Source organism: Saccostrea cucullata, unplaced genomic scaffold (genome assembly GCF_032062105.1).
Source record: "Saccostrea cucullata isolate Sc308-1 unplaced genomic scaffold, CSIRO_AGI_Scuc_v1 ctg15172, whole genome shotgun sequence".
In the NCBI taxonomy this organism is placed as follows: domain Eukaryota; kingdom Metazoa; phylum Mollusca; class Bivalvia; order Ostreida; family Ostreidae; genus Saccostrea; species Saccostrea cuccullata.
In genome coordinates, this window is record NW_026926731.1 from 16926 (window position 1) to 28071 (window position 11146).

General features: G+C 31.3%; 1 long non-coding RNA gene across 3 annotated transcripts; it reads right to left on the reverse strand.

Annotated features, from left to right (window-relative positions):
* Positions 1-2807: 2807 nt before the first annotated feature.
* On the reverse strand, positions 2808-8106 carry LOC134272531 (uncharacterized). Of its 3 annotated transcripts, none has more exons than XR_009993221.1 (5): positions 7889-8106; positions 7488-7559; positions 7073-7144; positions 6145-6272; positions 2808-4556 (listed from the first exon to the last, which is right to left on the reverse strand). It is a non-coding gene; the product is annotated as an uncharacterized LOC134272531 (long non-coding RNA). The 3 variants fall into 3 exon arrangements; XR_009993220.1 differs by lacking the exon at positions 7889-8106 and adding an exon at positions 5505-5742 and having other exon boundaries at positions 7488-7763; XR_009993219.1 differs by lacking the exon at positions 7889-8106 and having other exon boundaries at positions 7488-7710.
* Positions 8107-11146: the final 3040 nt, after the last annotated feature.

The following is an 11146-nucleotide window of genomic DNA, read 5'->3' on the forward strand; positions in this document are numbered from 1 at the left end:
TAAGGTCATTTATTTACCTTTGTTTGACTTTGATGAGTATCTTATATGTTGGATATATTAGCAAGACACAATCTAATCTGAGTAAAGAGGAAACCTGGAAAAGCTTTTATCCCTTTGTATGAACAAATTAATTGATGTCATGCAGATATCTTAACCAAAATATCAGAACAATCTGATGACTCTTAAATAAAAAGTTCTCATTATACTAGTCAGAAACCATTAGTCTACCTGTTAAACACAAAAAATATGAATGTCAACTCAACAAAGTAAGTAGGGTTCCTTTTCTTCAAAAAGTAAAATTTTGATGCATTGGGTGAGTGTTTGTTACTTTATGCCTATAAAGAAAAATATATGCCCTCCATTTTGACTGTATGGATTAAGAACTGTTTATATAATTGAATCAAACTTATTTCTTTCATGTCATTCTTAATGTCATAGTACCCATCATTCATAATATGTACAAGTCTCAATCCTAATAGATGAATCCACATTTTGTTTTTATTTCACATCACTTGGCGGCCATATTTGAGGGAAACTTAAAATTCTCTGTCCATGTTAATTTCTGGTGTATACCTTTTATATCATTTGACATAACTCATTTGCTTTTTGTATTTTGATTGCCTAAATCAGAGCTATTCATACATAGAAAGAGGACCAAAAAAAAAAATGAATACAGTGAATTTATTGCAATAATACCTACATGTTTGATACATAAAGGGAAATTTTTTTTTCATTCCTTTTTGACCTTTGGATTGACCCTGAATAGAGATACCATTTACTTTTTGGCAAGTGTAAACTATATACTGCATGACTAAACATGGTTTGTATATTGAAATATGAAATGGTTTCTTTAATGCTTAAATCATAATACTCCTACTGTCCTAGTGAGAATTATGCTCAATCAACTTTGTGAAATATTCCCAACTTCCAATGCTTCTTATTTACATCAAAAAAAAAAAACTGACTCAAATAAAATTGTTTTCTCATTCATTTTACAAGAAATAACATGCTGACAGTGAATCTAATCATTTTTTTAACTGGTTAAAGTAATGTTTACAATTGTCTTAAAATGCTCAAATGCAAGTTTATTTCATACACAAATACCTTAATTGTATAGACTTAATGTACTTATAGATTCAATATACAGATTAACCCCTTATAAATAGTAAAAACCATTTCTTAAACCTGATTTTCTTGCCTATTCTCTCATGCATTACCTAATTTGAGTATTCTCAAATTATTGATTACATGAACAAACAAATTTAAGACAAAACCACAATATATGCTGAATGCCCTGAAATGAAATGGTTACATATGTAAGATGTGTAACACATCATGTACAACTTTTAAGTCTAAAAAATTTTAAGATTTTTTCAAAAACTGCTTAGTTTTATTTCTCTCATATATTATATTATGATAAATATTATACAATCAAAGATTACTTTTTGACAAAAGCACAATATATGCTGAATGCCCTGAAATGAAATGGTTACATATGTAAGATGTGTAACACATCATGTACAACTTTTAAGTCTACAAAATTTTAAGTTAACCATATTATACAATAAGACTACTTTTTTCAAAGTTATGAGAAATTCTCCACAAAAAATGTATTTATGCAAAAGGTAAATGTTAGGGTACAATTTTAAAATACATTTTACATGAATCACATAAAGAACATTACAAATCATTTCTTTGAGCTTGTTTTCCTTTGGAACATCTGTGAACAAACATTCTGTTTTGTGTTTGTTTTTTTTTTTGATACACAACAAGCGTCCAAAAATCATTTGGAATTGTTGTGTTAAACCCTGATACTCAGAATTTTAAGAGTTTCTAATGTGTGCCCTACTTAGAAATGTTTACAATGTAACAAAGATGAAACTCATAATTGATTTAATCAGCAATTATAAAGTCATCAGGTTTACACATGCTTTTTTAACACACCATGTATATATTTTTTTTCTACTAGTATGTTTTTGTTCATAAAAAGATTGAAATCAACAGTACTTAGCATTCCATATTAAGAAATATGAACCCTAGCTATTAAAAATCTAAAAGTATATTTGTGCATCAATGCATTATGTTTAACAAAACAATCTCTTTCACTGTGATGAAAATTGTCTTCTTCATATAACATGCAGATGAAGAACTTCTTTGGATGATGTCATTTTCACATGTAGAAAAGAAACTAATTCAACTAAAACTAAAAGACAGTCATTAAAATTTTAAGGACATTAAAGGATGATATCAAGACCGAAGTCCAGGAATTGATAAAATTCTACAATTATCATCCAAAGATGTATATGTTTGGATTTATTTTTTAATTCACAAGCAAATGATATGCTGCCATTTAATCTTTCAAACTTAAAAAAAAATTCTATACTTTTTGAATTAAAAATTTCAAAATCTAGAGGAGTCTTCCCAATACCTATCTACATGTATTTATGACTGAAGGTATGTAAATCACCAGAGTTGCTGTACTGCACCATTTGAATAAAAGTCATATCCACATTCTTGACTTTTTTCCCTAAACCTTATTTCAAAACATAAATTATTCCAACCAGTCTTTATCTACGCAGTGATAATAAAATTTTTACAGAATTCTAAGGTATTACATAGTAATAGTCTTTAAACATCCTTGAACATAGTGCATATGATTTACATTTCAATTCTTTCCAAAGAGTATGCTATGCCACCCAATAGAGCTGATATAAAGTCTCTACCCTATCACAAAATGTTAAAGTTACAACAACTAAATTTTACCCAGGAGAAAAATGATCCAAAAATCTATAGAAAATCTCCGAATCTTTCTTTACTTATGATGTGAATTTTGCAGGTTACAAATTATTGTCAAAGGTAGTTATCTCAATAATCTCATGCTTTGACCCTGACAAAGTGTCCTATAAAACTAAGTGTATTACTCTAACCTGTTCTGTGTAGTAAGCATGAAGTCTAATGGTTGATAGAAATATTCAAGATATTATTACATCACAGATCAGGGGACACTTACATCTTTATGGGGGTCCTATTGAGACCTATTAAATTCAAAATAGGACACACACACACACACATACACAAACAAAATGTATTTACAGTTCCAGGAAAGTAATAATTACACCAAAGCTAGCTTTTAAACATCTGTGTAATTTGTTAGGGGTTGTAGAAATAAGATGAAAAATAAAAGGTTTAAATGTATACTTCTCATACATAACAACTGTCTTCAATATGAATTGGTAAAAATAAAAGTCACATTTAGATACTTTGAAGTCTGGGAATTATTATTTTTTTTTTGAAGATCTCATACTATCAGAAAATCACAATATCAATTCTAGGATTTGATTAGACCTCAGTTTGTTAAATGACTGCAATTTATCTATTGTTGTGTATGACAGAATATGAAAGATATGAAGGGGAGAGTTTTTGACCCTTTTTTTTCCTTCATCATAGTTTAAAATATATATTATACCGGTCTTTATCTATGTAGTGAATATAGGATTTTTACAGAAACCCTAGGTATTACATAGTAATAGTCATATAAACACCCTTGAACATTGTACATTTGATTAACATTTCAATCCTTTCCTAAGAATTTGCACCTAATTTTTATAAAGTCTATAAGTTATCACACAATGTTTAAGTTATTGCATTACAGGACTCAAATCAGTAATCTCAGTAACTAACTTTTACCCAGGAGTAAATGATCCAAAAAATCTATAGAAATATCTTATTGATTCTTCATCTGTGTACTTATGATGTGAAGTTTGTAAGTTACAAATTATTGTCAAAGAAGTCATCTCAATAATCTTATGCTTTGACCTTGACAAAGTGTCCTAAACAACAAAGTGTATTCCTACAACCATTCTATATGTAATTAGTATGATGAATATGGTATGATAAAGATATTCAAGATATTATTAAACCACAGATTATGGGACACTTGCATCTTTATTGGGGGTCTTATTGAGACCAATTTTAAATTCAAAATTAAACATGATACATACACAAACAAAATATATTTACAATTCCAGGAAAGTTAAATAATAACATTAAATCCAGCATCTGGATATCTGTGTAATTTCTAGGGGGTTGTAAAAATAAGATGAAAAATAAAAGGTTTAAATGTGTGATTCCCATACATAACAACAGTCTTCAATATGAATTGGTAAAAATAAAAGTCACATTCAGATACTTTGAGGTCTGTGAGAATTAGTTTTTAAAGAGCTCATGCTATCAGAAAATCATATTTTCAATACTTGATTTGACTAGATCTCAGTTTGATAAATGATTACACTTTATCCATAGTCAGTGTCTGACAGTGAAAGATACAATTCTGGCACCTTTCTTTGTCATTCTGTAAACCACAGTCTATGATTGTACTGGTTAAATTGGTTGAAAATCATATTTATCTATGTTCTTCTTAAATCCTCCATTCTGTTTGGTTTTCTTGTTTCAGTGTTCCAAGAGAGGATATTCTGTTAGTCTTTGCATAATCTGATAGTCTTTCACCATTCTAAGAGTAGACATAGATCATTTCCATAAGCCCTCACTAGAGAATCCTGAAAAATAAAAAAATAATGTCTTAGTTGAAAAAAAAAATTGTTATATAATATAAGCTTGATGGAATTCTAAATATAGACAAAAAGGGTATAAATACAAGGTGTAACATCAGAATTTGACTTTTCATATTAACCATGGGTAACACCTCCAGTAAAGAAAAGAGTAAAGGAATGAGTAAAATTCAGTTTGGAGAGAGAATTCTTTCAGAGAAAGATGTAGACAGAGGTATACCAGTTAAAATAAAAAAAGATGGCACTATTGAGATCATTTCTCAAGAAGAATATAACCAATTATGTCCAGAAAAGGGTGATCCTAATGTTGTCAGAGATTACATAGAAAGACCCTTGATTGCAGAAGAAGCCAATGAAGAATATAACCATTTATTACCAAAAGAGGGTAAGAATTACTTGGATTACCCTGAAAGACCTTTGACTAGAGAAGAAGTCAAGTTTATAGATGATAAGAGAAAACAGTTGTCAGAAAAAAAAAGATTGTTAAAGACACATGATTTTTAGCCCACAAAACCATTGGAGATACAAGGATTACAAGATACAAGGATTAATGGAGGAAGTCCAAACTGAACTCTTGGAAGACATTAAGGCTCATTATGAGAGTAACTTTCCAGTGTTTGTTTATTACAAAATTATGTATTCTGATAAAAAAAAAGTTTTCACTTTCATTTGTTGTGCCTTTGACCATTTAAATTGACCTTATGGTCAAGATTGTGATATATACACTCTGATAATCATCTATGATGTCTCTATGATGTTTACCTCAAAAGATTGAATCAGGGTATTTGTGTTCAAAGAGCTGAAGAAACTATACAGACAGATCTAAGATTTTGGAAGCATACATATTAATGAATTTAAAGGAGATATAACACTTGAATTAATTACTAGATTATTAATAGAAAGAACACAAACTCATAGAAATGATATTGAAAGTACCTTTTATGAATAAAGTGTCATGCTCCAAGGTATTATTTTTATAAACAGGAGAAGGTTTACAGCAGTCCCATACACTCATAAGAAGATCTTGGGTAGTAGAAACACCAGGAAATTTTATTTCCACACAATCAGATCATCTTACATCAGTTATAAGGTTACAGTCTTTATACATAGTCAAGAGGGCCATTAAGATTTCTTTTCTGGTCATCCTGATGAGCCACATTAAAGTATTCTTTCCCTGTGATATAATGTTAATATTAAATGAAAAATTCAGAATTCATCAGCAATTGGAGTCAAAACTTGCTATCTTTACCAACTATGCTATTAAGGAAACTGGGGGTTAACAAATTAGCCATATTTAACTTATTCTATAGATATGCTATCTTCAGCTGTTAACTATCATTTGGCAAAGAAAAATATCATACATTTTAGTTTTAAAATTTGATCATGCATTTTTGATATATTTATATGGAGCTTCTTCTTCTTCTAAAGGATATCAATATAGTTTAAACATGACCATGACCACCAAGCCCTCTTTATTTAAAAAATCATATATCATTTACTTATCAATTCAAAAATATAAACATGCATATGTAAAAAAATAAATAAAAATTACAATTGTATCTCATTGAAACTTTACCTTCAAGTTTGTGTGTTTCTATGTTGGTTGACTAACTGTGTATTTCCAAAGGAACAGCAGACAGTCTGAACTTCATAGAGAATTGATTATAGATGGTTAGGAACAAACCATATCTTCCATGTTGATGACTGTAGAAATAAAACCATTTTGTTAATATGACAGAGTACTGCATGAAACAATGCATGTTTAAATACAACATGTACAATGTCAAAAAAGATCATGAAAATATTTGTTTTTAATCTAAAAAATTGTTTTTAACATTAACTCCAGATGAGAAAAGTTCATCATGTTATCTTAAGATAATAAAAAAAAGCACAATTACAGTATTAATATCACAAATAAAATGATTATCAAATTAATTATTTAGACACTAAAAGACTTTTTATTAACAGCAGATTCAATTTTGGTTTAATAACTGTCAGTACTGCATACAGAAAAATACATTATTTTTTTTGCATCATCACAGTACAACATGTAGTCCTTCATTTTTTGAAAAGCTCATTACCAAGAAACAAAAGTGAAAATGAAATTATATGTATGCCATATATCACACATATTTAGAATCAAAACAAAAGTAAATGACTTAGAATTAATCTTTTGTAAATTCCTCCTTTTCTCTTATTAGATTCCTAATTAATATCTCTTTGATCACCATTTAGTAAGTCTGAATTCCATGGGTAACATACATAATGAATTATGAAATTATATCATGATTTATACAAAAGGACTTATTAATATTCTGAAGATCCCTTAATCATGTGTTAATATATTTTAGGTTAAATAAGGGTGTGCTTATATAAATGTAAGTTAGAGACAACAGATCACATAAGTATTACACAGTCATTAAATTAAACCATATAATCATGCTTAAATGCAAAGATGACCTTCATAGGAAATGTAAACAATTAAAAAAACAAGACAAACTTACCAGAGATATCCAACTATATGCCCAATAAGCCTATCCATTAAATAATCCAGTGAAATAACATCTCAGCTGATCCTGAAAAAATCATACAATTCAGTGATACACATTTAACCTCATTTTACAATGTAAGTAAAGCAATAATTTACAGACAAAAGGGACAGAAATGTAAAAGATACCATGTATTTTACCAAAATTTAGTGAATATTTTTCTGATTGAAATTCAATCATAGAATGACCCATCATAGAAATATTAAATGTACTCTGAGTTACATGCAGGTTTTACAACTGTAAATCACATGAAATGATGATAAATACAGCATTTACATTCAAAATAGAACTTTACATATAAATTATGATTAAATGCAAAGATGACCTTCATAGGAAATGTAAACAATAAAAAAAAACAAGACAAACTTACCAGAGATATCCAACTATATGCCCAATAAGCCTATCCATTAAATAATCCAGTGAAATAACATCTCAGCTGATCCTGAAAAAATCATACAATTCAGTGATACACATTTAACCTCATTTTACAATGTAAGTAAAGCAATAATTTACAGACAAAAGGGACAGAAATGTAAAAGATACCATGTATTTTACCAAAATTTAGTGAATATTTTTCTGATTGAAATTCAATCATAGAATGACCCATCATACAAATATTAAATGTACTCTGAGTTACATGCAGGTTATACAACTGTAAATCACATGAAATGAGGATAAATACAGTATTTACATTCAAAACACAACTTTACATAATCATGATTAAATGCAAAGATGACCTTCATAGGAAATGTAAAAATAAGACAAACTTACCTGTGGAATATGTCTGTCAGAAAAGAAGATTTCAAAAATGAACACGGTCTCAACATTCACATGGTAAGAATGCATCAGGATGTTTACTTCAGTGGTCATAGAGAAATTGAGCTTTATATACAAGAAAAGCTTCACAGTAGGAAAATCATCATAGAATAAGAGAGGAAAAACAAAAGATAGTCTTACATTTTATGAAAATCTAAGTTCACTTCTTAGAAACAAAAGTGAAAATGAAACTTTAATTTTACAAGTGTATGAAAGTCATAATGCATAGGTAGCTCGCTGACTAGACTGTGTACAAAATCGTACACAGTACGATCAAAAGTAAGTAAGTACTTTTTAAGTCCAACATATTTTTGCACACGGCCCTAATTTTTTGCACACGGTCCTTACAGGTGATGCAACAGGTATAAAAACGCAGGTAAAACGTATATTCTGAATTCAACACAGGTAAAATATGGCAGAGGAAAATACAAAGGAGACCGTACCAGAAACACAGGATCTTTTAGATGTAGATGACAGGAGAATGATAGGCGGTATCTTAAATCAAATGACCTTTATCATGCAGATAATTCATAATGATATAGGTGATTTTAGAAAAGAAGTGATGGAAAAGATTTGCCAACAAGGAAGGAAGACACACCAGTTAGTGAAAGAAATACAAAAACTGGAGAAAAAGCCTCAAGAACCCAAGATTTCAGGGACCCACCAGACCAAACCTTTAGTGAAAGTAGGAGACAAAAAAGAGAAAAAGGAAGACAACAGAGAGATTCCAGGCCCCAGTACTACACACAAGAGAAAACTATCCCTGATGACTGAAAAGGCACAGAAGAAAAAGTAAATGTAAATGTATTATTTTCATTCTGAAAAAAATTGCCTTGTTATTTTGTGTTAATGTTCTTTGTTTTCAGAAAATCCAGGTTTGTTATTGTTTTGAGGAAATCCAGTTTGAACCGGCTGGCTGGCTAGACCGTCTAGACTGTGAAGCGTGACGTCATAATGACATTCTTGATTTGTTGCCAAAATCGTAGTAGCAGCGTTGTGAATCGTAGTAGCAGCGTATATAGTATAATGTAAACACAGTGTAAACACACCCCGTATAGGATATATAGGGGACTATAAACTAACCCACCTAGCCCCCTAGGGTTAGGGTTAGGGTTGTACTGAGCTATTGACCCGGCTATGCACTCTCCCACCTATCCCCCCCAATCTGCACTCTCTTGACCCGGCTATCCCCCACAGGGGCTGCACTCCCTTGACCTGGCTATCCCCCACAAGGGCTGCACTCAGTTGACCCGCCTATCCCCCACAGTGTCAGTGGAGTGATGGCTGTTTGGGTTGTATCCAAGATATCTTCTGGTAATTTAACTGTCAAACAGATGCGGTGCATACAATGTATATACACACCTTCATACTGTTCGTTATCTCCATATATGTATATTTCATTCATACACTCCAATATGTACATATACATGTACATGATTACTTGTATAAACATTTGATTTTAAATTTTAAATTCCTTAAAATAAATCAGAAATATTTTCTAGTTAAGTCCTATTTTCATAGATTCGTTATTATTATTCTTATATAAGTTAAATGTACTTCTGTTTTTCCTTAAGAGGACACGTGTGCACTATTCTTATCTAGGGGCCGTCGACGTTTACAGATTAACACCATCATGTTCTTTGCCAGAACTTTAATTCTTTTGATAGGTTTTGAGACGACATCCTCAATTCTTCTGGAAACATTGACCCTGGTGTCCATGTCATCATGAGAAACGAACTTGATCAGGAGATCCAGGGTTTTTAGACAATAGTAGTATAAGCATCCTGGATGTGGTGGAAGTGACGTCATAACCGGAAGTGGTTGAACCGGAAGCGGAAGTGGGCTAGCTGGAAGCGGAAGTGGCCGGAAATGGGCCCCCTAGCGGAAGCGGAAGTGGTCTAGCGGAAGCGGGGTCCTAGCGGATCAAGCGGAAGTGGCCTAGCGGAAGTGGAAGTGGGCGGAAATGTCCCTAGCCGGAAGCGATAGCCTGGTCAATATCTAGGACATTATGCAAATGAGGTTCAAAAAAATGGTGGATTCTGATTGGTTGGGAGGATAAGGGGGGTCAACTCAGTACAATCCTTGGGGTTGGGGGATAGGTGGGGGTCAATTCATTACATATAGATCCTAAATACGGAATGTTTACACTGTGTGTTTACATTATACTATATACGTTAGTACTACGATTTTTTGGCAGCGACTCGAATGAATGTCATTATGACGTCACGCATGCTTTCACAGTCTAGACAACCTAGTCTAACCAGTTCAAACTGGTTTTTTACTGAAAAAACAATAAAAAATAACACCTTCTTCTTCTGGGCCTTTTCTTTTTTATACCTGATGCATCATCTTTTTTTTACCTGTTGGATCTGTAAGGACCGTTTGCAAAAAAAAAGGGTCGTATGCAAAAATAGGTTGGACTTATCTTTCTATAAACTATCTAGTCAGCGAGCTTAGCTATGCATTGTGACGTCATAAACTTGGCAGCGACGTCATGTTAGTCCTTCACAAGCCGCGATGGCTGCTTATTTGGACATAATAACACAGACTTTCACAGCGCTTGAGACTTCATGTAATAACAGTATGGTCCTATGGATTTCAGTACCAAAACTGATTTTCTACCGTTTTTCTTCCAAGAAAGTTCTGAACAGCTGAATCCTGGATCAGCCTAGATATCAGTTCACTGGATTATTTAATGAATATTACTATATACTGAGTATAAACATGGTAAGTTTTAACAAACTTTTCTTTATACATTTTCTATGAAGGTCATCTTTGTATTGATCCAATATTACTGTGTTATATACCTAATGTTTAGAACATTCATATTAACACTGCCATTGTTTACCCTGAAATACACTAGGACACTAAAAGATCCTCAAAATGCTTATAAATCTTTTTTGCATGAGTTATTATCATATTGTCTCACATTCCTTTTATCGGATCAGTATTCTAAAAATTCTTATGAGGAGACTCGTAGCATATCTTATAAAATACTGATACATGCTTTTAAAACAACTAAAGTGATATTCTCAGTTGTTATTTCTAATATTTCTATGAATCTTTAATCACAGTGACCAAAAGACGGATATGGAGATAATCAATCAGATCATATTATGCCAATGAATCTTTTATCTCAAATCTTTTTTAATGAAATATACATAATCTTTTGCCTTATTTGTCACTCATATTTTTACATTCTGGTGCAACAGT